This window comes from Spermophilus citellus (assembly GCF_964194105.1).
Source record: "Spermophilus citellus genome assembly, chromosome: 4".
NCBI lineage: Eukaryota > Metazoa > Chordata > Mammalia > Rodentia > Sciuridae > Spermophilus > Spermophilus citellus.
Genome location: NC_138185.1, coordinates 27,659,726 through 27,686,705, shown reverse-complemented (window position 1 = coordinate 27,686,705; position 26,980 = coordinate 27,659,726). Strand labels below are relative to the sequence as shown.

The 26,980-nt window shown below is 48.4% G+C and overlaps 1 pseudogene across 1 annotated transcript; it reads left to right on the top strand.

The window, feature by feature from the left end:
* Window positions 1-26,456, top strand: LOC308648123 (signal-regulatory protein beta-1-like; annotated as a pseudogene). The gene is made up of 6 exons (XR_014024407.1): window positions 1-73; window positions 17,019-17,371; window positions 21,046-21,363; window positions 21,855-22,175; window positions 25,388-25,502; window positions 26,108-26,456. The product of XR_014024407.1 is annotated as a signal-regulatory protein beta-1-like (transcript).
* Window positions 26,457-26,980: the final 524 nt, after the last annotated feature.

Sequence of the window (26,980 nt, the reverse complement as noted above, 5' to 3'; positions counted from 1 at the left end):
ATGTCTGCACCTGCCTCCCGGCCCCAGCGTCCCTGTCCTGTCCTGCTGCTGACCCTCCTGCTGGGACTCACAGGTGAGTGAGCTCTGTCTGGGGAGATTCCTGTGTCCTGGCCTCTACCATGCGGCCTGCGCAGTGGTTTCATTAATGAGGTTCTAGGCATTAAGTTAGTTAGAAGAGATCGAAATAAAACACACAAACCAGTACCTTATTTTACATTGCTAGGTCCGAGACGGCTCGCCTCCCTGGTTCCCGCCTCCAGCCGCCCAGCAGGGCAGCGAGGATTACTCTGGGCTAGCAGGAGAGAGAGAGAGCGAACACGCCTGGGAGCAGCCTTTTATTTGGGGGACAAGAGATTTAGGGGAGAATTCCATCCAATGAAGGTTGAGGAGGGGCTGCACTCCAAGGTCAGGGTCAGTGATTGGGTCTCCAGGGTCAGTGGTCATGCACACCCCCACACGGATGGGCTCTCTCATCAGGAAAGGGTCGGGATAGCTCCGACACAGCCAGAGCGCCTCAGGCCCTTAACGGGAGTCACCCAATCACGTGTCAGAATGTCTCTCCACATATTTCCCCTTTCTTTTCTTAACAATGAGGAGGCGGTTCACTCTCTGGAGTCCCCGGATTCTTGATTGGAAGACTCGCCATCCTATAGTTACAATACAAAAGAGAATTAACAGCAAAGAGAATAATCCAATAATGTACCAAGTGGAGTGTTTAAGAATATTTCCAGGGTTGAATCCATTTAACTCCTTCAATATTTGGTTAGCCAAAGAAGAAGGATCTGAAAATTCAGCTCTATTATTTTGAATGTCTTGGATATGGTGATGAAGTTCCAGAATATCCAAGCTATTATTACTATTTTGCCAAATACCTAATAAATGGTTTTTAACCTTCTCCCAATCCCAGAGAGAAGCATTGTACTTGGCAGCTGTAACACATACATACTTATAATTAGCATGGCATTTAAGCCTTTCCTTAAATTTTAAGGCTGAAAGTTCATTACCAATGTTTATAACAGTCGCCTCTAAGGCGTTTAATTTAGTCTCAATCTTTTCATCAATATTTACTTGATTACGCAGAGCCTTGGAAGTATTTTGAGCTAAATTATTAAGAAATTTTGCATGCTGAATATTCTGAGACAATGTCAGAGATGCAGAGACAGTTGAGGCAATAAATGAGACCAGTGCTAAGACACCAACAATTATGACTCCAATAGCACGTTTAGGTCTTGTTAGCTGGGCATGAATTTGCTGCAGGACTTGTAAACCAGCATCAGTATACCATGGCTCTGAAATATTAGCAGGTAATAAAACAAAAGAGGGCTGATGAAGTATCAGCACTCCTTTTCCTCCATTATACCTAGAAATACAATTGGTTAGGTTGCACTTATTGCAAGTAACAAAATATCTGTCATCTATCCATTTAACTTTTATATTTCCAATAATTAAAACATAAGGAGATTGGATACAGGCTCTTAGGCCATAGCAAGATCCCTCTTTACAGTTCTTGCCAACAAATTTTGGTAAAGGTTTATCTGTAAAATGTAAATATTCTGAGGCAGCAATTAAACGCCAAATATCTTTTTGAATACCTCCTTCACTATAAGTCAAAATATTACTAACAAATCCTGCAGGTGTCATAGCAGAATTTCTTTGTAATTGTCTCTTATCAATTTTTGGAGACCAGTCTAAAATATACCCACTAGCTTTAGACACCTTATGTTGTACAGGAAAGGTATTTATATAATCCATCCATTTAGGAAAGGTGCCAATTTCAATTGTAGAACTATTTGGACAGTGGGGTACCGGTGGAGGTTTTGCAGAAATGACTGGCTTGTTATGGGAAAGTCCCATCTTAATTACTGATCTAGTATTAGGTTTTAAGTCTCCATAAATAGAATTATTTGTCAGTCTAGGTTTACCAATTGCTGTCTTTTCTTCAAATGATACTTTCAGACAGCCAGCATGTTTATCATGTGACCAACATAAAGGCAATTGGGCACTGTAGCCAGAATAATTAAATCTAGTCACATGATTGGGAGTAATATGAGTATCTGTAAATCCTCCCATCATGAATGAGTCATTAGTAAATACTGGAATAGATTCTCCAGTCCACACAGCTGGGTGTACCAGGGGTGGATCTGGGAAATATGTCCAATAAGTGTCTACTTGATTCCCTTTTACCTGACAGCCCAGTAGGGCAATTACTGTTGCTACCATCAATACTGGGGTCCTGTTCTTTCCTAGGCGTCGAAGTATTTGGGAAGCCTGGGTTGTTAGCTTCTTTACATCTTTCCATGAAATCAGCTTTTTGGCTGGTTCAATCTGGTTTTTCTTCATCCTTTTCCGATATCTCCTCCTTCTGGGTTGTGGCTCCTCCGGTTCGATCCTCAGTCGCTTGAGTCTGGGTTCTATTTCCTCCATGTCTGATAGCACATTCAGGCACCCAAATAGGACGGAAAGCACCTTCTGGAAAAATACAGGCATGCCCTTGGCCCCATGTTATTACCGGGTCCGGCCCCTTCCACTGACCAGTCTGTAAATCTTTCCACAGAACTCTGCCTAAAGGGCCTGTTACTGAGGGAGACATTTGCCTCTCAGCAGCAGTGTGACCTTCTGTGTCACAGTTTAAAAAATTTAAAACAAACAAGGCATGATTAAGGCTATTTTGGGGAGTCACTGTCTTATTCCCCCTTTTTCAATTTTTGTAATTGAAGCTTAATAGATAAATGAGCTCGTTCTACAATGGCTTGACCTTGGGGGTTATAAGGAATTCCTGTTTTATGATTAATTTCAAACTCTTGGCAAAATTGTTGAAAAGAAGAGCTTACATAAGCTGGAGCATTATCTGTTTTAATCTGCATAGGGCACCCTAAAATGGAAAAAGCTGCTAAGCAATGAGAAATTACATGTTGAGTATTTTCCTTAGTACGTGCTGTAGCAAAAATAAATCTAGAATAAGTGTCCACTATGACATGCACATAACATTGCTTACCAAATTGAGGAATATGAGTTACATCCATTTGCCATATCTGATTTGGTTTTAATCCATGGGGATTTACCCCTGATGGCAGAGATGGAGTGTGAATAACACACTTAGGGCATTGGCTTACAATCTGACAGGCTTGTTCTCTAGTAATACTAAATTTTTTACGTAAGCTAGAAGCATTTTGATGATGCAAGGAATGGGAAGCTAGTGCACAGTCATATGAAGACATCTGTTGACAAAAGGCTACTAATTTATCAATTTTGTCCTTACCTGCAATTAGAGGTCCAGGAAGGTTAGTATGGGCACGGATGTGTCCAATAAAACATGGGTACTTTTGCATTAGCACTGTCTTTTGTAAATTATGAAATAATTCAAATAACTCCTGTGATGAAGTAAACCCAATAACTCAGGTTTCAATATTTTTGGTAACTCCGACTGCATATAAGCTGTCAGAATAGATATTAATAGGCTCATTTGAAAAATAATCTAAGGCACAAATCAGAGCTTGAAGCTCTGCCCTTTGAGCAGAAGTATAAGAAGTTTGTATTACCTCTGTGTGAACATGGCTGAAGAAACCTGCCTTACCAGAGTTGGAACCATCTGTGAACACTGATAAAGCTCCCTCTATTGGATGAGAACGTACAATCTTTGGAAAAATAAGTGATGTTAATGATGCAAATTGTACAATCTTATCACGAGGATAATGGCTATCTATCTGGCCAGGAAAATCTGCAAAAGCTATCTGCCATGAACTAGAAGTTTGAAAAAGCCAATTAGTCTGTTGAACAGAAAATGGAATAATTATGATATCAGGCTCAGATCCAATTAATTGTAAAATCCTAGTTCTACCCTTAATTACTAATTGAGCTATAGAATCATGAAAAGGAATTAATGTTTTTTGAGGGGAGTGAGATAAATAAATCCATTCAATAACTCCTAATCTTTGCCATATGGCTCCTGTTGGGGTATGCTCGGTTGGAAATATTAATAAATATATTATTTCTTTAGGATCTATTCTAGTAAGCTGTGCATTTTTAATTGCAATTTCCACTTTCCTTAAGGCTGCCTTAGCTTCTAAAGTTAGTTGACGTGGAGAGGTTGGAGAAGGATTTCCTTGTAATATCTGAAATAAAGGACTTAACTCAGAAGTAGTTAACTTTAAGGATGGTCTTAGCCAGTTAATATCTCCTAATAGTTTTTGAAAATCATTTAGGGTATGTAACTCCTTAACTCTTATCTGAAGATTTTGAGGATGGATTGTACTCCCTTGAATTATCTGACCTAGATATTGAAAAGGAGATACATTTTGAATTTTTTGAGGAGCTATACATAAACCCATTGCTGTAAGTGAAGTCTCTAGCTGAGTAAAAATTTCTGAAAGTACTTCTGGATTAGTATGAGCCAATAATATATCATCCATAAAATGAATAATGTATGCATCAGGGAAGCTATTTCTTATGGGATCTATCGCTTGATCAACATATTTTTGGCACAGTGTAGGGCTATTACGCATTCCCTGAGGAAGTACCTTCCAACAATATCTTTTAACAGGTTCCTTAAAATTAATTGCTGGGACAGTGAAAGCAAATCTTTCACAATCTTCAGGATGTAACCTTATAGAGAAAAAACAGTCTTTTAAATCTATTACCATCAAGCTATAATCTAAAGGAATGGCTGTGGGGGAGGGAAGTCCTGGCTGTAATGATCCCATAGGCTGAAATATCTCTCTTAAAAGCCTTGAAAATCATTAGGGGTTTGTACGGAAACTGTGGTTCTGCTCCGGTAAAATTAAAGATGGCGGCCCCCATGATCGGCATGGAAACTGTTTGTTTTGCTCCGGTATATCTAAAGATGGCGGCCCCCATGGCCGGCGCGATGACGTCACACTGTGTGACCTCCCCTGGAATTCCCGGGCTCCTGCTAGGAGGAAATGCCGGCGGCGGTGAGAAAGCGGGCTGATCCGCGCCATTTGAATTCTCCGCATGGGGCTGCGACTTTAAGTTCACATTTCTAACCTTGGTCCCTAGTGCTTTTGTTCTAAAATGGCTCAAGGGAAAGGAAATCAACCCAGCCTCAGGCTGATTTTCCATCTGAATAGACTTAACAGCTCCTTGAATGCCTTTTAAAAGGTCTTCAGGGGGCTGTGAACTCTGGCCCATATTTTTAAAAAGACAAACTTTTTTCCTTTCTAATTTCTCCCAAGTAAGTAAATTTGGAGACTCTTGGTCACAAAACCAAGGACAATATTCACCTACAATCTTTAAGAATTGTAATAACTGAGTTTTCTTTATCTGTTTTCCTTTCTGATTAATTATACTGTCTAAAATAGTCAGATACATTTCCTTATCCGAAGAAGTAGAATTTCCCATTTTAAGTAATTTAATGTCTCTTTCCTTCAATATCTCCCGGTACTTTTGTGACCCAAATGTCACCTCTTCCTTATCTTTATCTTTATTCCTTATCTTCCTTTATCTTTATTTCTTTTTTATCTTCCTTTTTATTCTTTTCCTTATCTTTTTAGCGCGCGCTCCCACTCAATCTAACTAATTCAGAATGCCCCACGTTGGGCGCCAATTCTACCACGCGGCCTGCGCAGTGGTTTCATTAATGAGGTTCTAGGCATTAAGTTAGTTAGAAGAGATCGAAATAAAACACACAAACCAGTACCTTATTTTACATTGCTAGGTCCGAGACGGCTCGCCTCCCTGGTTCCCGCCTCCAGCCACCCAGCAGGGCAGCGAGGATTACTCTGGGCTAGCAGGAGAGAGAGAGAGCGAACATGCCTGGGAGCAGCCTTTTATTTGGGGGACAAGAGATTTAGGGGAGAATTCCATCCAATGAAGGTTGAGGGGGGGCTGCACTCCAAGGTCAGGGTCAGTGATTGGGTCTCCAGGGTCAGTGGTCACGCACACCCCCACACGGATGGGCTCTCTCATCAGGAAAGGGTCGGGATAGCTCCGACACAGCCAGAGCGCCTCAGGCCCTTAACGGGAGTCACCCAATCACGTGTCAGAATGGCTCTCCACACTGGCCCCTAGGTCAGCTCTGCCCATGGACTCCCAGGGACTCAGGACAAACACAGGCTCTGTTATCATGACAAGGACAGGGCATTGTTTGGAGCCCAGACCAAAGGTCTTGAGCACTGTCTCTGTGGACATGTCCTCTGAAGATGGGACTAGAGACATCACATCAGCTGATGCTTCAAACAGCTTACAAGAATGACCTGCATATTATAATATTCAGCTCACAGAGTACCTTTCCAGAGGATCAATGTTAAGTTCTAATAACTCCTGAGACCCCAAGAGGTGAGGCGACCTGATTAAGGCCATGCAGGGAGCAATGTCTCCCTTTCTCCTTCTCTCTCTCTCTCTCTCTCTCTCTCTCTCTCTCTCTCTCTCTCTCTAGTCTTGCCTTGAGATACATGACTTCAACCATCATACCTTCCCCTCCATTGATTTGCTGCCTCCCACAGGCCCAATAGCCATGGAGCCAATCAATGCTGGACTGAAACCTCTAAAACTGTGAGCTCATCATATTTTTCTCTTCATAAGTGGATTTGTCTCAGGTATTACTTACAGTAATGAAAAGATGACTGACACAGGCTGTGACGATGTCCTACCCTAATCTACATCATAGGGGGCCAGGGGAAGGCTCCAGGCCTCAGGAAATCAACTGAGTAATAACTTTCAATTTCTTGAACACTCACCATGGACCACACTCCATTGAAATGCTCTACAGCTCTCATGTGATCATGATGCCCACAGCAGACACTCTGGTCACCCCAATTTACAGCTGAGAAAGAGAAGCACCAGGAGCTCCGGGGTCATTCAATGGTTAGGGTTAGGGGTGTTATTTGAATGCAGATGCTCTGATCTGGAGCTTGTGGTTCACCCACCATCTTCTCAAACTCTGTGGCCCTGACCCTACATGTGGCCAGACATCTGTTTTAATGGCGTATAGTACAAGACCATGGGGCAGGGGGCAGATTCTTGCTTCTGAAGCCCTGGGGCATTTTACGGTCATCATGAGTGGTCTAGAGACCTCACAGGAATTTTATATTGATTCCATCTTAGTATTTTTTTTGAAAGCAAAAAGAAAGTTGTGTTTTCATCTTAAGAGGTATGTGAAATTAGTAAATGAGGCACAAGTTGGGTGATTTATGAATTTTCTGAAGTTTCTACCAATGGGTGTAGAGGATGGTGGAGTGAGGGGAAGAGGGTTTGTGTTTTTATTCTCCTGGGCTCTTCTACTTCCTGCCTATATTTGGCAAATGTTTCTTGTTTTGCTAAATATTCTCTATGGGAACCTTAACTTGTGGCTATTTCTACAAAATGCATTCCCTTCAATAGACTTCTGCAATGCAGGGAGGGTTGCACTGAGCAATTCCCACATGAAGCACACATTGATTGGACACCTACTATGTGCCAGGAACTATTTCAGGAACTTGAAATGCATTGGGCACAAAAGAGAAAAAGTAATTGCCCTGTGTAACCAAGGTCACTCTAAGGACAATGGTTGTGATCAATATACACAAAAAATAGGTAAATCGTGTAACATACCAAACAGTGATCTATGAGAAGTGAAATCAGTCAGCTGAATAAGGGAACTGGAGAAACTGTGGGAGAGAGATACCGCAAATGGGGTGGTCTGGGCGGGCATCACTGAGAAGGGGAATTTGAGCAGAAATTTAGAGGAGGGGCAGGAGTGGCCCTGAGGTTTTCTGGCAGAAGGGCTTCCTGATAGAGAAACTGCACAGGGTGTGAGAGCAGATGTCCCTGCTGTGTTCAAGGCTGTTCCTCTCACTCTGATTGAAATGGGAGCCACTTCCAGGGGTGGAGCAGAGAGGTGAATTGCCCTGAGCTCAGGAGACTGCCTGGGCTTTGCAAGGTGTGTTGTCCTTGGTTCCCATGCTTTAGAGGGAGGCTCTGGTTAAGGGGTGGAGGGAGCCACATCCCACTGAGTTCCAGGGTGTATGACGGGTGGCTGTGCCATTCCTACAGTCCATGGATTTCCATTACGTCCACTAGGTTAATTCTTAGGGCTCCAGGTATCAAGGGGCCTGTTGGGAGGTGACACCCTTTGATACCCAAGCTTTGTGTAAGGAGCCTAGCATGGGAAGCCACACCATCCTGCAGGTGGGACACACCAAGATCTAGGCTTGGCTCTCTCCTGTCCTGATGATTCTTTGGTAGTTGTGGGGAGAAATTCAGGTGGTCATTGTTCCCGGAGCCTCTAAGTCCTTGAGAGCCAGGAGATCACCAGGAGACATCTGCTGCTTTAATAATACATAGACAAGAGCATGAGGGGAAGAAGTTTGTTTCTAAAGCCATGAAGCAGCTTATGGTCATTTTAAGTGTCTGAGAGATTCCAAGCAGAATTTACTTTTGCTCTGGTTGAAGGAAATAACAGGGGTGTCTCGTGTTTTTAATTTTTATTTTCCCGAAAATGACATAATTTCCTCCTTCTTTATGGTTGAATAAAACTCCATTGTGTAAATATAGCACATATTGTTTATCCATTCATCTGTTGAAGGACACTGAGGTGATTCCATGACTTGGTTATTATGAGCTGTGCTGTGACAAACATGGGTGTCTTAGTCATCTTTTTTTCCACTGTGACTCAAAGACATGACAAGAATAATTCGAAGAGGAAAAGAGATTAAATTGGAGGCTCACAATTTCAGAGGTCTCAGCCCATGGAAGCTTTCCTTGGGGCACATGGAGTTGAGGCATACCAGACGTATGTGGCAGAGGAAAGCAGGTCTGGCCACCAAGAAGCATAAAAAGATAAACCTGCATTCACAGACCAAATATAGACCCCAAAGGCATGCCCCTATGGACCCCCTCCTCCACCCACACCATACCTGCTTGCAGGCACCCTCAGTTAATCCCTTTTAGGGGATTAAGATGCTGATTAGGTTAAGGCTCTCATAACCCAATCATTTCACCTCTAACCTTCCTTACATTGTCTCACATGAGCTTCTGAGCAACTCCTCATGTCTAAACCATAACAGTAGGTAAGCATGTGTCTCTACAGTTCTCTACAAGATACTGACTTTCAATCTTTTTTTAAATATTTTTAGGTGTAGATAGACACAATACCTTTCTTTTATTGATTTATTTATTTTTTTATGTGGTGCTGAGGATCAAACCCAGGGCCTCGTGCATGTGAGAAAATTGCTCTACCACTGAGCTACAGCCCCAGCCCCTGACTTCAATTCTTTTAAGATAAATACCAAGCAGTGGTCGAGCTGATCATACAGTAGTTGTGTTTTTAGTTTCTTGAGGAAGCTCCACACTGATTTCCATAGTGATTTAGTAACTGACATTTTCACTAACACTGAGTAAGGGTTCCTTTTTCCCCATCCTCACCACCATCTGTAGTTTATATTCTTGATGATTGCCATTCTGACAGGAGTGAGATGGAATTCCAGTGTGGTGGTCCTATAGGCAGGTGGGGACTGGCTAGAGGAAGTAGGTCCCTGGGGCTTGTCCCTGAGGACTGTATCTTGTCCATGGATTTCCATGTGTACTTGCTCTTCCCACCTACACCACCTTTCTTTCCATTCTTTCCCACCCCCTTGTCCCCCTCCCCTCTTATCCCCCTCCCCCTTCACTCCCTCCCCCTTCTCCTCTGCCTCTTCCTCTTCCTCCTCCTTATTCTTCTAATTCTTCTTCATTCTCATCCTCTTCTCATTCTCCTTCTCCTTCTTCTTCTTCCTGGTTCTGATTGCCATGGACTAAGGAGCTGTCCACCACATGCCCTCATATTATGGATGTCCTGCTTTAATGACAGTTGACAAAGGACTGACCTCTAAAACTGTGAGTCCAAAATAGTCTATCCTTTGTGAAGTTGTTCTTGTCAGGTATTTGATTGCAGCGATACAAAGTTGACTAACCCAGAGGGTCAGGGTCACCATCCAGAGGAGCAGTAGTGATCTCAAGGGTCTTTAAAATTATTTATTCGCCTGTGAATAGCAGCAGCACTTCAAATTCCAAGCACGTTGCTCAGGGAGATTTATAACCTCAAATTACTTCTTTGGGCATCTGAAGGAGAGAGGGCTCAAAATGCTCCTTCCCCTGTTCTCCTTGTACCAGGAGCCACCCATCACCTGTGATGGCAGCCACGGGTGGGGTGGGAGGTGGAGATCAGCAGCTCCAAGGATGCAGAAGAAAAGGAGCTTCCCACAGAGCAGCATGGACATTTAGGGGGTTTCATGGAGGACTGTTGTTGGGAGGGGGACCATGTGAAGTCAAAGGGGAACAGAATGAATTACCTTTCCTAATGCCACTCACCACATGCTGGACACTGTGGACAGGCACATCCAGCTGTTGTGTAGCCCTCTGCCCCCTTGACTCTCACACTAGCACTCAGTAATGGATACTCAGCACCTCATGGACCTACACACCCACCAGCAGAGGTCCTTCCTCAAATCACATTCCTACACCAGTGCACTGGTAAAGAGCCAATTCACATGTTCTGGTGTTCCAGATTCCAATGGTAGGATGATTCTGCAGCTGGGGTCAAGGCTAGGAGCTGGTATCTCAGTGGACACTCTTGGGTTTGGGACAGGAGCAGCACTGTAAGGTGGAGAGTTTTCAGAGAGCTACACAAACCAGCCAGCAGGCCAGAGAGCTGTGCAACATGGTGGAGCCATTGAGGACAGCCAGGTAGAAAGACATGAGCAGTCAGAGGCCATGACCCAGAGACTTTGAACATGATGTTAGAACCTCTCTCCCTCAACACCACTGTGTTGTCAATGGGAGAGTTAATCCCACTGATGAGCTACCCAAGGATCACGCCAACAGAGCTGTGGGAACTGCACCTGGAGAGGCACAAGAATCAAGGATTTACCAGGAACACAGTTCCTAGAGAGAACCCTGAGCTAGTGCCTTGTTGAGATCCCTGCAGAGTACCCAAGTCAACATTGTGAGGGATTTCACAGGTGTGTGAATGCCACTAGATCCCCATCCAGGGAGAGCAGCAAGGTAACTCGTGGCTGAGAATAGCATATTGCAATGACATACCTGTTGCCAGAAGGAGTGTTCACATCTGTGTGGGGGGATGATGGGACATCAGGAAGCTTAAAATATTCATGATATGACAGATCTTTATTTTGTGGTACATCTTGGCCTTATTATCCAGCATCCTTTCATTTCAATCCAAAGGCCTCCTTTAGAATTTCTTGCAGGATGTTTCTAGAAGTAGTGACCACCTCAATTTTTGGTCGTATGGGAATATCTTAATTTTTCATTCATGTTGAAGGACTGTTTTTCCAGGTAGAAAGTTCTTGGTACCTTTTATTTTTCCAATACTTAAGACACATCATCTTGCTGCCTCTGGTTCCCATCATTAAGAACTTGATACAAACCTTAGGAGGAACCCTGTATGTGGTGGACAGGCCTCTCTTTCTGCTTCAATATTATTTGACTTTAGCTTTGGCAGATTGGTTTCCAATGTGCCTCAGTGTGGGTCCTCGAGTTGATGGTACCTGGAGTTTGTTCAGTACTGAGGACTAGTACACTCGTATACTTGATTACATTCAAGAGTGTGGAAGACATTTCTTTTTCAAATAAACTGTTGCCTTTTTTTCTTTCTTGTCTCTTTTGGGGTTCTCATATGTGTGTCAGTGCACTTTGCTGATAGCCTGAATAGACATTAGGTTCTTTTTAAGATTCCCTTTTTTCTTTTCTGAATTGTGGAGTCAGCAATGTCTATGGTTCCTGCCCCACATTTTGTGATTTTTTTAACTGCCTGTTCAAGTCTGTGGTGGAATCTGTAGGGCACTTCTGAGTTATTGGAGCTTGTCAACTACAAAATTTCTCTCCTTTGGTTCTTCTTTACACTTTCTGTCTCTTTGTTGATGTTCTCAATTTGCTGTTCATATTCCAGATTTCCTTTTCTACTCTGTCCATATTTTTCTTCAAGCATGTTTGAGACAACAAATTGCTGGTCTCTTCTCAAGTTGGGCCCAATAGGTCACTAGGGTCCTGATGAGAGAACCTTAGGAGGGATGAGCATGGGATGGGGAAGGCAAGAAGGTGGAGGAACAAGAGGATGGGAAACAAGGGGATGCAGCTCAGGCAGCCCCTGGAATGTGGAGAGCTAGGAACAGAGCCTCATAATGAATCAGCTCTCACGACCCCTGAGTAGATGCCTAGTGTAGCAAATTTGGGCTTCTGATGTTCACAATGATAACATGATAGATTTCTGTTGTTTTAGGCATGCGGTTTGCAGGAATTTTTCAAAGCAGCATTAGAAAACTTCCACACTGTGATTATACTGTGGGGAAGGTATGCTAAGGGCTTAAGCAATGTCAACATTTCTCACTTGAGCCGTGCATTCATTGTTGTATGTAACATGATCACTCCATCATGACCTTGGGCATCTCTGTGGAACAGGGAAGCTGAGCCACAGACTCACAGTCAAATGCATGTTCTACTAACTGTACCCACCACCTTCCCCACAACTCAGGAGTCTCGAGAGCCACATGACCCCACCCCAGGTCCTGGTCTATGAATTGCCAGTGACCTTATGGTCAGAAAGGGAAGAGCAACAAATAGTTGGTGTCACATGAGAGCTCAGGGGATGGCTCAGGCCCTCAGTCCCCTCCCTCCACCTTGCTCAGGGCTCTGGGCCTCAGGGGCAGGTGTCTCACAGTGTGGAGGTGCAGGCCAGGGGAGGCTCAGGGTGAGGACATGCCCTGTGCTGAGCTCAAGGCCACTCTGTGGGCACTGAGTCAGTGACAGGCTTTGCTGATACCACGTGATAAACCAAGAGGATCCCCAGGATGAACAGTAAGGACCATATGTCTCCCTCTGGGAGCACCTGATGCTCTGGAACCAGTGGGGAGCAGCGCAGGCTAACGTTCTCCTCCCACAGGCTACTGTTCCTGTCCCTCCCTGAGGACCAGGCCTCCAGAGCAGGGAGGGGGCAGGGCATGCTTTCCTTCCTTCCTCTCCTGGAACAGCACCTGAGAGGATTCTGACAGGCTCAGGTTCCCTGTAGACCTGGGGCCCTGGTGGAGGGGCTGCTAAAATGTGGGGCCTTTCCCTGGGTCTGCCTGTAGATCCCTGTGACTCCGGGACCAGCCATCACAGGCACTGCAGGGTAAGAGCAGAGCTGGGTCACTCACCAGGCAGTGTTGCCCATATGGGTGACCTACAGTTTCACAGTTCAGGAAGCACAGGAGCTCACTGTGTGGTTCTTACATAAAGCACTGCATGCCCTTCCTAAGCCATGAGACTGAGAGCATCAGCACACTGTGGGCTTCACACCTGTGCCCACCCTGTAGAGCTGGAGGTCCAGGCAGCCTCTTCCACACAGCGTTAATACCAGCATCGGGAACAGAGCCCAGATCTGATTCCAACCCAGGCTCCTGCTGCCCTGGGATTGGACACTGTCCCTATAGAGGAGCCAGGGCACAGGAGGGGCTCAATACAGACCCTGACCTGACCAATTGCAAGGAGCAATGTCCCTTCTCCACCTCCATCTCCCACAGGTTCAGAAAGCCACACACATTCATACCCTGAAGCCCACAGTGACTGGAACTCTTCTGAAGGTCAGCCATGATCTCCTCCCACAGAGAGATGCCCCAGCAGGACACACAGAGCTGCTCTGTCGTTTGAATAAGGGCCAAATTCTTTTTCCTGCAGAGATGTTACACTTGTTCTTACTGTTGTGGTGGGTGGGGTCAGGGGCTCCCCACTGGCTGTGCATAGGAATCGCGTGGGAAACTGAAGCCAAAAACTGCCAGACCCAGAATTCACCTAGAAATTTTGCATTTAAATGTCTGACATGGGTCTAGGCATCTAAATAACTAAAAATAGTTACTCCCGAAGGTTCTAATACACTTCCAGGGCTGAAAACCCCTGAGCTAGATTTCTTGAAGCCCAGGGGAAAGTTTGGAGGTACTTCCTCAGGTAAAGCTGGTCTCCCATGAAGGAGAGTGTGGGAGTCCTTCTCAGGCGTGGACACTTCAGAACAGCACGTGCTGGGCTCAGCTCTCTGGGGCCCTTGGCAGGGTCTCCCAACAGAGCCCGCTCAGATCCAGCGTCAGCCTGGGGCCCACATCTGATATGAGTCTGTCTCTGAACAGGAGCTGGAGCCACTGAATCCTGGCTCTTCAGCACACAGCCCTCCCTGCCTTGATGACCCAAAATGTCACTCAGGCATCTGTCCCTTGTCCCTTCACAGAGCCCCGCTTTATGGAAACAGCTTCTCTGGATGAAACCCCTGTGATGCTGTTCATGATGTGAGAAGCACTTTGTCACCTTGTTTCCTGTGGGGACTCTTAAGAACACAGGGAGAGGGCGGGAGTGCAGCTCAGTGGAGGAGGCCTGCTGAGCATGCCTGAGGCCCTGGGTAGACTCTCAGTACCTGGGGAGCAGGGGGTTGCCACAGGACACAAGAATACAGGCAGAGCCCCGTCATAAGAATACAGGTTTCAGCTCCTCCTCTCACTGGGTTTCTGCTGGCAGCTGCAGGAACAAGATGGAGACTGTTCCTGTGGTCCCCACTGCATTTGTTACTAAACAATGAATGTGTGGGTTTAGAAGGTGACAATAGCAGCCACAGATGTCATTTATTGGGCACCTACTCCATTCCAGTGCTGTCCCTTGCCTTCATCCTTGTCTTGCAAGATGGTGCTTTTAAGAACTCTCTATAGAAGGGGACACTGAGGCTTAGTAGAAAAGAACAGGTGTTACCTTGTCCTCCTGTGTGAATGACAGGAATCTGCTCTCTTCCCTCTCCCCCAGCCTGGGGCTCTTGGACAGCCATGTCCCTCACTGAGCCTTGTCTCATAATGGGCTCTCACTAGGACCTCCTCATGAAGCAGGTGGGGATACAAGAACTGAGGGGCTCTGAGGGCTCAGGCCAGCATCAGGATGCTGAGCAGCTCCTGATAAGTGGCCACTGACTAGAGTCCCTAACCTCTGTAGGGCCTTCCAGGCTTGGAGTCTGGGAGACTCCGATTCTACAGGGACATCCTCCATATTGTGCACTCCAATTGTTGGGAGTATATCAGACAGTGACGTAAAAACTTGCTGATACAAACATTCATGAAATTTGCTGCCTAGCAACAGCTGTAGAAGGTGCTGGGTGGTGTTGAACAATCTGGAGACACCATGGGACCCGTCTAAGGTCCCATCCCAGATTTAGAAAAGCATCCTTCATTCTCTCCCTCTCAAAATCAGGCCTTGGACCAGGTGAGGCCCATGGCATGTTGTGGAAAAAAGAACAATTGAGGTGAATTCAGAACCACCTGTGGAGGAGCCCTGCACAGAATAATGTATGGGAGAAGGAAGGATCTGCATCTGTTTGTTTCTTTTGGTTTTGGAACTCAGGATAGACCCCAGAGTGCTTTAATACTGAGCTCCATCCTCAGCCCTTTTTATGTTTTATTTACAGGAAGGTTCTCTCTAAGTTTCCCAGCCTGGTCTTGAAATTGCAATCCTCCTGCCTCAGCCTCCCCAGTCTCTGAGCAACATTTCCTACATTTGCTGAGATTCCAGAGGCGGCTCTGTGTGATCCAAAGCCAACTGTGCTCAGTGTGGCCTGGGGAAGATTTGCCAAATACCCCATTCCACAGATGAGGTGCTGGGCCAGGTCTCAGCATGGAGAGCTGGTTCCCAAGTTCATGGTGATGTTTTTGTGCCATTTGTATCCTATATTTGTTTCTAAAAATGACTACTCTAGGTGTCTAAATTATAGAGCAGGCCAGCAGGACACAGTTGTTAACAAAGACTAAAACAGGGCTGTAAGATCCTCCCTGGGCCCAGGTTGGTAGCAATGCCCTGGTGCTGAGAGGAAGGCTCTGACCTCAGGCCTGGAGCAGTGCCCGGGATGACGTTCTGCACTGCCTGGCTGGACACCTGTGCTCATTTAGAGACAGGAGGGTAGGGACACCCCACAGGATAAGCACAGCACTCAGAGAGCTTTATGAGAATTTAAAAATCATGTCTTGTCATTTCTGGTGAAGCCAGTGACAGAGCACATCCTTAGCATGCACTGGGTCAGTCCCCAGCACAGCAAATAATAATACCAACAATAATAACATCTAGGAAGGGTCTTCAGAGTGTCAATTGCTGTGGTCCAAGGTGGTCTCTTGATCACCTCACTTGTCTGTCAATACCCCTTTACATCCAGAACTTCTCCCCCAATGGTGTCGGGTCCTGAGACAGGACCGTACCTGGGTAAATGGTGAGCTTCACCTGCAAATCCCACAGCTCCACCTCCTGCAATATCAACCTCAACTGGTTCAAAATGGGAATGAACTCTCACACATCCAGACCAGCATGGACCCTACGGAAGAAAGTGTGTCCTACAGTGTGACCAGCACAGCCCCAGTGACCTACCCCCAGGAATGTCCACTTCCAGGTCATCTGCGAGGTAGCTCACATTACCCTGGAGTGGGGAGAGCTTCTGTTTGTGGGACTGCCAATTTGTCTGCAACCATTCAAGGTACAGGACCCTGAACTCCAGTCCAGCACAAATTTAAGCAGTGTTTGATTTCATAATTGAGCTGCACATTCATTGCTGTATGCACCATGATCTCTCCAGGCTGAAAGAGGAAACCCCATCATGAGCTGGAATCTCTGTGGAACAGGGAAGCTGAGCCAGAGACTCTCACAGTGAAATGCATGCCCCACTAACTGTACCCACACTCCTCCAAAACTCAGGAGTCTTGGGGGCTACATGATCCCACCCAGTGTCATGGTCCATGAAGTAGCAGTGAGCTTGTGGTCAGAAAGGGAAGATCAACAAGTAGTTGGTGACACATGAGAGCTTAGGGGAAGGGCTCAGCCCTCAAGTCCCCTCCCTCCACCTTGCTCAGGGCTCTGGGCCTCAGGGCAGGTGTCTCACAGTGTGGAGGTGCAGGCCAGGGGAGGCTCAGTGTGAGGACACGCCCTGTGCTGAGCTCAAGGCCACTCTGTGGGCACTCAGTCAGTGACAGGCTTTGCTGATTCCACGTGATAAACCAAGAGGATCCCCAGGATGAGCAGTGACCACCCTGTGTCTCCCCCAGGAGCGGCTGCACAGGAGCTGCAGGCGATCCAGCCCCAGAAGCCAGTGTCTGTCGCTGCTGGAGAGTCTGCCACTCTGCACTGCACTGTGACCTCCCTGCTCCCCGTGGGGCCCATCCAGTGGTTTAAGGGGTCAGGGCCAGGCCGGGTGTTGATCTACAACACCAAGGAAGGCCACTTCCCCAAGTCACAAATCTCTCAGATGCCACAAAGAGGGACAACAGGGACTTTTCCATCTGCATCAGTAATGTCACCCCAGCAGACGCCAGCACCTACTACTGTGTGAAGTTCCAGAGATCGACCCCTGTTGATAAGGAGTATAAGTCTGGACCAGGCACCGAGTTGTCTGTGCGAGGTGAGTGCAGCTGCCTCCTCCTCCCTGGGGTGGGACAGGAGGTCAGAGGTCACACCCCCCACCCTGGGGGCCACAGCTGAGAAGCAGGAGCAACACTGGGTGCTCATGTCATGACCTGCAGTCACCCCTTCTGCAGGTCAGGGAGGCAGAGGCCTGTGGACAGAGGCCGTGCTATTTGGTCCAGGCTCCATGGCTGGCAAATGGGGGGCATCTGCACCCCTCACCTGCCTGCTCCACAGCCCTGACCTTTTCCAGTCTGGCCCAGTCCTGTGGCTCCCCAGCTGAGGGCTCTGGGGGTTTGAGGGACTTGCCAATCACAGAGCCAGACCACGTGTGCCGCCTTCAGAGAGCACTGCCCCGTGGGGTGAGCCTTCTCTTTATACCACCAGCACCCAGGACCCACTGAGTGCCACTCTAGAGACTCTGGAAAAAGCTGGGAACAGCGGAGGTAAGCTGTAGCATTCCTGTACCTCCCTTGAGGATCTGGCCCTCCATAACAGGATGGGATCTCATAATTAATTTTGGGTTGGAGCAGAAGCTGGGTCACTCACCAGAACTTGTTCCCTATATGGTTGACACAGAGGTTTCAGGTTCAGGAAGCAAAGGAGCTCACTGTGTGGCTCTTACATAAAGCCCTGCATGCTCTTCCTAAGTCATGAGACTGAGAGGGTCAGCACACTGTGGGCTTCACACCTGTGCCCACCCTGTAGAGCTGGAGGTCCAGGCAGCCCTCTTTCATACAGCATTAATACCAGCATCGGGAACAGAGCCCAGATCTGATTTCAGCCGAAGCTTCTTGCTGTCCTGGGATTGGACACTGTCCCCACAGAGGAGCCAGGGCACAGGAGGGGCTCAATACAGACCTGACCTGATCCACTGGGCAGAGAGCAGCGTCCCTGCTCTATCTCCCTCTCCCACAGGTTCAGGAAGCCCCTCACATTCACACCCTGAAGCCACAGTGAGTGGGAAACCTCTCCTGAAGATCAGCCATGATCTCCTTCCATGGGGAGATGCCCCAGCAGGACACAGAGATGCTCTGTTGTTTGAACAAGAGCAAAAGACTTCTTCTATGCAGATGTTATAGTTGCTCCTATTACCATGGTGGGTGGGGTCAGGGAACTACACACTCCCTATACATAAAAATCACTTGGGAAACAGAAGACAAAATATTCCAGATCCAGGCATCACCTAGAAAATTTGCTTTAAAAGGTCTAACATGGGTCTGGGCATCTGAGCAACTAAAAATAGTAGCTCCAGAAGGTTCTAATACACACACAGGATTCACAACCTCTAGATATATTGAAGCCCCTGGGGAATAGTTAGGATTTTCCTCTGGCAATGAGGGAGAGCGTGGGAGCCCTCTCAGGTGCGGATGCTTCAGAACAGCACGTGCTGGGCTCAGCTCCCTGGGATCTGTGGCAGGGTCTCCAGACAGAGCCCGCTCAGATCCAGCGTCATTCTGGGGCCCACAACTGATAAGTGTCTGCCTCTGAACAGGAGCTGGACCCAGTGAGTCCTGGCTCTTCAGCACACAGCCCTCCCTGCCTTGATGACCCAAAATGTCACTGAGGCATCTGTCCCTTGTCCCTTCATAGATCCCAATGTTATGGAAACAGCTTTTGTGGATGAAACCCCTGTGATGCTGTTTGTGATGTGAGAAGCACTTTGCCACCTTGTTTCCTGTGGGAAACTCTTAAGAACACAGGGAGAGGGCGGGGTGCTTTCCTGCTGAGCACCCTGAGGCCCTGGGTAGACTCTTGGTACCTTGGGGGGGGGGCAGTGAACAAGAAAACAGGCGGAGCACCATCACGGGGGTGGGGTGTCTGCTCCTCCCCTCACTTGGGTTCTCCTGGCAGCTGCAGGAACAGGGTGGAGCTTTTCCCAGGGTCCCCACTGCATTTGTTGCTCCTTCTGACGACTGGTTTTCGAAGGAGTGAGGATACAGCCACAGGTGTCATTATTAAGCTCCTACTGCATGCAGTGCTGTGCCTTGCCTTCACACTTCACGTGCAGGATGGTGTTTTTAATCACTCTCTACAGAAGGGGACAGTGAGGATCAGGGGAAAAAAAAAAACAAGTGCTAGATTAATGGTCCTGTGAATGACAGGAGTCTATTTTGTTCCCTTCTCCTGAGCCTGGTGCCCTTGACCAGCACCCCGCTCTCTGAACTTTATCCCATAAAAGACTCTCACTAGGACCCCCTCACAAGGCATATGGGAATGGAAGAGCTGAGGCGCTCTGAGGGCTCAGGCCATCGTGATGCTGAGCAGATCTTCATGAGTGGCCACTGATCAGAGTCTCTAACCCCTGTAGGGACGTCCAGGCTGCTGGGGTCTGGGTGACTCAGCTTCTTCAGTGACATCCTGCATATTGTGCCTTCCATGCATGTAACACGTGTCAGGCAGTGAGGTCAATATTTCTAATGCCAATGATCATGATACTTGCTGCCTGGTGACAACTATAGAAGGTGGTAGGTAGTGAGGAGCAATCTGGAGACACCAAAGGAACTGGGTCTGAGGACCCGATCACAGGCAGATGGCCTGCTCATCCTCTCACCTGAGTGCCCTCAGGACCTGCCCAGGGGCCTGGGTCTGCATCTCTTATGATTAGCCATCAGTTATGAACTTAGCCCTGTGGCTTCCTCTGCACTCAGTGACCTGTGACTTCAATGCAAAGTGACCCAGGGAAGCCCAGACTCAGAAAAAGATCCTTCCTCCTCTCCTTCTCAAATTCAGTTCTGGCCCAGGTGAGACCCATGGCATATTTGTCAAAAGACGAACAATCAAGGTGAATTCTGAATTGTGGTCAAGCCCTGAACAGAGTAAGTCTAGAAAAGATGGACCTGGGTTTGTTTTGTTTTTATATTGTTTTTTTAGTTTGGGTGGAGGATTGAAATCATGGCACTCTACACTGAACTACATCCCCAACCCTTTTTATATTTTATTTTGAGGCAAGTTCTTGCTAAGTGTCCCAGGCTGGCCTTGAATTTGCAATCCCCTGCCTCACCCTCCCCAGTCGCTGAGACGACAGACTTGGGCCAACACGCCCAGCATGTGCTTGTTCCCAGAAGCGTCTCCATAATGTTCCAAGGCCAGCTGTGCTCAGTGTGTCCTGGGAGGAGACCTGCAACACTCCCAGTTCACTGATGTGGCACTGGGCCAAGTCCCAGCCTTGTTCCCATGTTCATGGTGGTGTCCTGGTGCCATTTGTACCCTGAATTTGTTTCTATAAATGGCTCCCCTGGGTGCCAATCTTTCCAGGGCAGGCCAGAGGAATCAGTTGTTAAGAGAGGGAGAGACAGGTCCCCAGTTCCTCCCTGAGCCCTGGTGCTGAGAGGAAAGCAAGACCTCAGCCCTGGAGCAGCTCCTGGGCTTCAGGTCCTCACTGTCTGGTGGACACTGTGCTCGCCTACTCGGGAGGGTAGGGACACCAACAGGGATGAGCACAGCACCCAGAGAGCTTTAATAGGAGGATTCAGAAATGCATCATGGTCCTGATAACAGATGTAGCCCAGTGACAGTGCAGACGTTCAGCATGCACCTGAGGATGACCCCAGGACAGCAAATAATAATGACAACAAAGACAACGTCTAGGAAGGGTCTTCACAGTGTCACTCGCTGTGGTCAGAGGTGGCCTCCTGATCACCTGACTTGTCTCTCAATGCTCCTCTGCAGCCAGACCTTCTCCCCCCATGGTGTCGGGTCCTGCGACCAGGGCCACACCTGGGCAGATGGTGAGCTTCACCTGCAAGTCCCACGGCTTCTCCCCCAGGAACATCACCCTCAAGTGGTTCAAAAATGGGAATGAGCTCTCGCACACCCAGACCAGCGTGGACCCCAGGGGAGAAAGTGTGTCCTACAGTGTGTCCAGCACAGCCCAGGTGACCCTGGCCCTTGGAGACGTCCACTCTCAGGTCATCTGTGAGGTGGCCCACGTCACCCTACAGGGCAGCCCTCTTCGTGGGACTGCCAACTTGTCGGACACCATCTGAGGTACAGGACCCTGCTCCCCACCTCAGCCCACACTGCCCACCCAGCCTGCTGCTCCCCAGGGGCCTTTGCTCCAGGACCTCAGTGGCCTGGGCTCTAATTCCCGGCAGTGCTGCCACCTGCCTTCACATATGGACTCCCACCATGTGACCAGCATGAGCTGGTGGCTTCATTTCATTGACCAGCAGCAACTACCACTGCTGAGCTCCTCCCAGAGCCGAGCCTTGACGTGCAGGGAGGTTCCATCTATTTGCTCACTTCCTGCAGGCCAGGAGTTGGGCTTTTCAACCTCATTCACTTACCCTCAGGGGAGCTGCTGGTCACTTGGCACCTGTGGGTGGCAGGCCCTGTGGTTACTGATTCACTCCTGTGCAAACCCTCAGTGTCTGAGCCCCTCTCATGCCTGGCCCTGTCCCGAGGGAGGCCCTTGCGCTGCTGGGAGGAGCTCAGCTGACTGTCCCATAAGGTCACAGCTTCTGCCTGTGCTGTTTCAGTTCCGCCCACCCTGGAGGTCACCCCACAGCCCACCATGGCAGGGAACCAGGTGAACGTCACCTGCCAGGTGAAGCACTTCTACCCCCGGAGCCTACAGGTGACCTGGGTGGAGAATGGAAACTTGTACAGGACAGAAACAGGCTCGACCCGCTCAGAGAACAAAGACGGGACCTTCAACCTGACGAGCTGGCTGCTGGTCAACTCCTCTGTGCACAGGGAGGATGTGACGTTCACCTGCCGGGTGGAGCATGACGGGCAGCCGGCCACCACCAGGAGCTACACCCTGCAGGTCTCTGCTGATCCCAGGGACAACACCCCCGGTGAGTACTCCACCCCAGCTGACCAAATGCTTTTAAACTTCACCTTGACTCTGTGTGTTGTGACGTGAGAGCAGTGACCCCCCCTTCCCCCAGGGCACCCAGAGCCTGGGAACAGCATCGTCTTAGTCAGCTCCCCACACCCACACTCTGGGGGTCTCCTCTGTTGGGTTGGGCACACATCTCATGGGGCCTTCAAACAGGGACACTAAGGAAGAAGGGAGGATGGGGGATGGGCCTGTCCTGGCAGCCGCCACTTGCCTTCTTCACCTGACACTTGTCAACTCTAATTGTCCTCCCCCTCCACCTCTCTTTCTATCCACTGTGGAGGTCACCCAAAAACACACAATAACACAGAACCAGGTGACTATCACCTGCCAGGCAAAGAAGTTCTATCCCCAGAGCTTGCATGTGACCTGGTTGGAGAAGGGAAATGTGTCCACACTTCAGCCATCCCAGAGAACAAGGATGGGATCTGTGACCACATGAGCAGGCTCCTGGAGAACTCATGTGCCCAGAGCGGGGATATGGTGCTCACTTGCCAAATGGCACATGACAGGTAGCCAGCCACCTCCAGAAGCCATAGGCTAAATTTCAGGGACCCCAGAAAAAGCAGGGTACAGACACCTCCTGGCCAAGTGAGGTATCTAATCCTAGCAGCTCAGGAGGCTGAGGCAGGAGGATCACAACTTCCAAGTCAGCCTCAGCAAATTAGCAAGGCCCTAAGGAACTCAGCAAGACCCTGTCTATAAATTAAATATTAAAAGGGGCTGCAGATGTGGTTTAGGGATTAAATACCCCTGGGTTCAATCTTTGGTACCCAAAACAAAAAAGATATCTCCCTGATGGAGTCTCCACTCCACTCCAACTGACTGGGTCTTTCTATATCTTGTCTCTCTCTCTCTCTCTCTCTCTCTCTCTCTCTCTCTCTCTCTCTCTCTCTCTCTCTCGTATTCCTAATCATTATAGAATAATTCAAAAGTTTATGAATATACATTACAGTCCCTGAAATCACCCCAAGAGTCCCCACTGTGAAGACCTCAGTCCATCTCTCCATGGATCTTTCAACAGACATTAAAGAAGGAGAGGGAGGGGAACCGTCCTATCTTACTTCTACCACGCGGCCTGCGCAGTGGTTTCATTACTGAGGTTCTGGCATTAAGTTAGTTAGAAGAGATCAAAATAAAACACACAGACAGTACCTTATTTTATATTGCTAGGTCCGAGACGGCTCGCCTCCCTGGTTCCCCGCCTCCAGCCGCCCAGCAGGGCAGCGAGGATTACTCTGGGCTAGCAGGAGAGAGAGAGAGCAAACACGCCGGGGAGTAGCCTTTTATTTGGGGGGACAAGAAATTCAGGGGAGAATTCCATCCAATGAAGGTTGAGGGGGGGCTGTACTCCAAGGTCAGGGTCAGTGATTGGGTCTCCAGGGTCAGTGGTTACGCACACCCCCACACGGATGGGCTCTCTCATCAGGAAAGGGTCGGGATAACTCCGACACAGCCAGAGTGCCTCAGGCCCTTAACGGGAGTCACCCAATCACGTGTCAGAATGGCTCCCCACACTTACTGTCCTACCTCTTGTCTCTCCACCCACCTGCTGCTCTGTTCTCCTGCCTCAGGGCCTCTCCCTCCTCTTTACCCTGTGGACCTCTGTCCAGCCTCCATTCCATATTGGAATTTTCAATACACCTCACACTTAGCTTCTCATTGTCTTTCCCCAAAGGACTGATGTGCAGAACCAGCCCTCCAAAGCCAGAGCCTAATAACAGCCATTTCCCAATTGAAGTTCAAGCACCAGATGCCAAGAATTCCCTTCCTGAGGTTAGACAACATGTTCACTTCTGGTAAAGGAGTGAACAAGGGCACCTCAACACAGGCCAGTGCCTGCCCAGGTGCCACTGACCCCCAGCACTGGGGTCATGTTACCACCCAGGTGATAGTCCCAGGTTCAAACTCACATTATAGAATCCGATTCCCAGACTCTACTATGAGCTGGGAATCCAAAGGAAGTACCTTCTGTGATGGGCATAGGGGATGAGGGAGCTTTCTGGAATGTTCTCAGGATAAACATCAGGGTCCCTCCCACCTGAGTGAGAGAAGAAGCAGCATCTCAGCTGCCCCCACAGAAGCCAGAGGAACCCCAGAGCTGCTTTCAGGGGAGGAGAGGGGCGGGGCCTTCCACTCCCTGCTCAGCCAGGCTCTGATGCTGGTGCCTTCTAGAGGGAGGAGGGGGCAGGCAGTGCAGCTCTCCTCCACGGAGGGGGAGTCCCAGAGCACCACTCACCCTGGAGCACAGGCTGTTGTTGCAGGGCACCAGGGCGAAGTGTCCTCTCCTTCTTAAGGACAAGGAAGCATTTCTTTCTTTATAAAAAAAATTTTCTATCTTTGTTAGCATCATCTTAAAAGCAAAAAAGACTAATGGTAAAAATGCAAAGACTCCACAGGTCTGCTTGCCAGCCAGGATCTGGCTTTGTGTGTCCAACAGAAAGACTTCAGGTGACACAGCACTGGAGGGGAGGTCTGCTATTTGGAGACTGAGGCCACTCCCAAGTATGAGAACCTTTTCCTTGATTCACCAGACTGTTTACCAGCCAGTGATCTTGTTATTGCAGCCTGCACCTCCTTAGCAGGCTCCTTAGAATGCTCTCCTGAGACACAGCGTCACTGAGCTCACCCACAGTACTGAGCGGGCAGGCTTGCTCTCTTCTCTCACCATGGGACGGCTCCCATCCCGTGTGCATGTTCATTGAAAATTGTTCTCATGGCCCAGAGACACTGGATCACTCTCTGGGTCTAAAGAACTTGAATTCAGGAATAACCATATAAGGCTAAAGGGGAGGGGGGACTTCTCTGGTTTGGATTCCACTAAACAGTGACCCTCCGTAAACTCCCCAGGAATCCGTTTCCTTATAGGAGGAGATGATAACCCCTCTGCGCAGGATGGTGAAGCTCACGGAGGGAACCAGCATGGCTGGGTGGGCAGTGTGCACGGAGCACACATTTTCACCTTTGCTCAGGTAGCACACCCTGGGACCTGAGACTGGGCGAGTGGGAATGAGGAATCTCTTGACTCTGGCAGCCAGGACACCATGTGTGTGCTCAAGTTTCACAACTCTGTTGGGCCCCCATAGCCTCACCTGGGGCAAGTGCAGTTTTCTGGGAGGAGACACCTAGGAGGCCCTCTAAGAGTCCCTCTTGTCCCTTGATTTTCAGGAATAGTGATGTCTACACTAGTTTCACACCTCATCGCCCTGTTGTTTGGCCCCAAGATCCTACTGGCCGTCAGTGTCTCTGCCGTCTACGTCCACAGGAAGCAGAAGTCCTGACTGTAAGTCCCCAGGAGGGAGGGTGGAGCACAGGCTGCTGCAGAGGGCAGGGCCATGGGGAGTGCAGCCCACCTGTGCACAGTTGCAGAGTCAGTGGGTCTAGAGAACCAGGCACACACCCCCAGCACCCTCAGGATCTCAGGAAACTGCTGTGGGGTCCCAGCTCCCAGGAAGTGTGTGGGGTGTGCAGGAGATGAGGAGGTCAAGGGTTGTCAATGGGTGTGAATTGATTCCTAGGGGCCCCAGAGATGATGGGATAATGGGGCACAATGAAGAGCATCAGATTGGGTGTGTCACTTGGAGGCCACCTCTAGATTAGTCCACCACTAGATCTCTATGGACAGGAAGATTCTACCGTAGGAAGCAATGTCGAGAAGTTCTAGATGGGCTGCTCAGGGCTGCTCCCCTTCTGACCTTCAGTGTGGCCGAGCTGAAAGAGAGAGAATGACAGTCAGGACATAGGAGAGGCTGAACTCAGAGTCCTGTCTTGGGGCTGATGGGCCACTCACCACAGGCATCCCAGGACGACCACATCAGGACATCAGAGCTCTCAGGAGATGTGTGATAAAGGTGAGCAGATAACCAAATGTGGACATGTTTCCCACAGATCCTTCACCAAGCCCTGCTGCCTGGGACCCTCAGTCTCTGCCACCTTCCTCCTGCTCCATGGTGCTCAGCCTGAGAGAAGGAGCTGCCCAGAAGCCTCTGTAGACTGTTCCAAATGCCTCCTCCCAGGACACCAGCCAGCCCGCAGGCCCCTGTTGTGCCTCTGCCCAGTCCTCGATGCCCCAAGCTAAGCCTGCACTCATGGTCCTGAGCAGGGCCCTGGGACCTGCCTCTGGACAGCAACTCATGACCCCTCCCCAGAACGTGACAAGAAAGCCCCATCTGACCACATCAGGATGGCTCTCCTCCTTTGCCTTGGGCTCAGCCATCAAGCACCCCAAGTCCTCGCTCTCAAGAGTCATTCTACCTTCTTTTTCCTGCCTACCCTTGGTCCCCAGCCTTTTTGAGGTGCAAGGTGTTGAGGTTCTCAAAGGAAACTCATAATTATTTAATAAGAATAATTCTCATTCTCCTTTACATAGATGTCCCATGCCTCAAAGCCAGGAAAAAAAGTTTGCCTTAATCTGAGTGATTTTCTTCCTTAGCACTTATTAATAATAGCATTATACTGGATGATGGCAGTCCTTGCTGCCCACAGAAACCCTGGGCCATCTCCATGAAGATTAAGAAAAACAGTGATTGTTCTTGCACATTCACAGTTTTTTTCAGAATATTAAAAACTCTCATTATGTCAATTAAATGTCAGTTTAAATGTATAGGGAAATGTAAATGATAATAAGATGAGCACTTAGTGTACTGTAAATGGAAACATTAGAAACTGAGTGGTAGTGTTGTTTTTCTTTGTAAAAATTTATCCAGAGGAGTCTGAAGAGTGTCCATCTTGTTCTTCTTTAAAATATAAAGCAAGCGGATT